The sequence below is a fragment of the Centroberyx affinis genome, unplaced genomic scaffold (genome assembly GCF_046629955.1).
Source record: "Centroberyx affinis isolate AG114_WGS23_722 - 3 ecotype Tasmania unplaced genomic scaffold, CSIRO-AGI_Caff_v1 ptg000547l_1, whole genome shotgun sequence".
Classification (NCBI taxonomy): domain Eukaryota; kingdom Metazoa; phylum Chordata; class Actinopteri; order Beryciformes; family Berycidae; genus Centroberyx; species Centroberyx affinis.
The window spans coordinates 150,001-151,558 of NW_027279192.1; positions in this window are offsets into that span (position 1 = coordinate 150,001).

Consider the following 1,558-nt stretch of genomic DNA (forward strand, 5'->3'; position numbering starts at 1 on the left):
CCTCTTCCCCCATCAAACAGGGAGGAAGTAGTTAGAGGTTAGAGGTCAAGGGTGAAAGAGGAAATGAGGATGCCATCTAAGTCCACTGTATGGTTCAGTCATTTCTCCACTTCTGCCAGTCAACTCTTCTATCTTCTATCTTTTATTTTCGCTCCTCAGGGTTTTGAATATCCATCAGAAGGAGGTCCGTTAGCAGTATCCTACTATAAAATGATGAAAACTCTGTCTGTCTGTATCCATTTTGCTCCTCAATGGGTTGGCCAATCAATCTGAAACTACACATGGGCATTGAGCATTGGCATAGGCAGGGACTGACGAAGCTGATTTTTCCATTTTCCCAAATTTACACTGTTTATGCGCATTTTTGGCAAGTCTGCACGGAGTTGTGGCACGCGCATCCCCGGGTATGGACTAGTGATGTACTAAAAGATCAGTTAAGACAGAGAGTGAAAAAAAAACGCACATGGAATGTGTAAACCACATTTAGTGTTGGATTTTAAAGTTTTACACGTCAACATGTGGTGTTGTTGCAGTTTTTAGATACAGGCATCATGCATTTTCTAAGACTCACAAGATGATAGCAATCACTTCCAGCAGCATCACCGAAGACATCACCGTCCCATGAACTGAAAACTTCCAAACATTGTCTGAACTGGCACTTGTGAAGACTTTAAGACTGTGTGTGTGTGTGTGTGTGTGTGTGTGTGTAGTTGTGCCAGCAAGAGGGTATACACCATAATCACTGAGATTCCAGAGCCAATACTCATTAGAGAACTCTATAATGTACAGTAGCCTACATTCAGTGGGAGAAAGGGGAAAGTGTTTAAAGTGGTTTCTTGGAATTATGGCTTCATCTTGTGTGTGTGTGTGTTTGTGTGTGTGTTTGTGTGTGTGTTTGTGTGTGTGTGTGTGTGTGCATGACAGAAAGGAATTAAAATAAAAGTAATCACACACTCCCTCTCACCCTCACCCACACACACACACACACACACACACACACACACATGCAATAGAGCAAACTCGACCCAAGGCGTGATCTGTCACAGTCGTATCACACTGAGTTGAGTTAGGGCTGGGGGTGCTTGCTGGTAGCTTCCCCTCCAGAACAAGCCCATTTGATTACACACTCAAAGGTCAGAAGTTAAAAGGGGTTGATAAAAGGTCACAGATAGACACACACACACACACACACACACACACACACACACACACACACACACACACACACACACACACACACACACACACACACACACACACACACCTAACACACTTATGTACATCTAGGAGTGGTGACATGTTTGCTCATGTTGTGATAATAATGTGTGTATGTGTTTGTAATTCCCTGCTTCTATATCATCAGTAGGCGGTTTTCATTGGAATTTGCTTGTAGGCAGTGCCAACTCTGGCCTGTACAACACCACACACATTCATGTACACACACACACACACACACACACACACACAGGCCCAAACCACAGGGTTGTGCAGGCACAGAGATAAAGATCAGAATGGAAGTATGTGCTTGGGAAAAAAACACGTATCATGTCATTCAGCC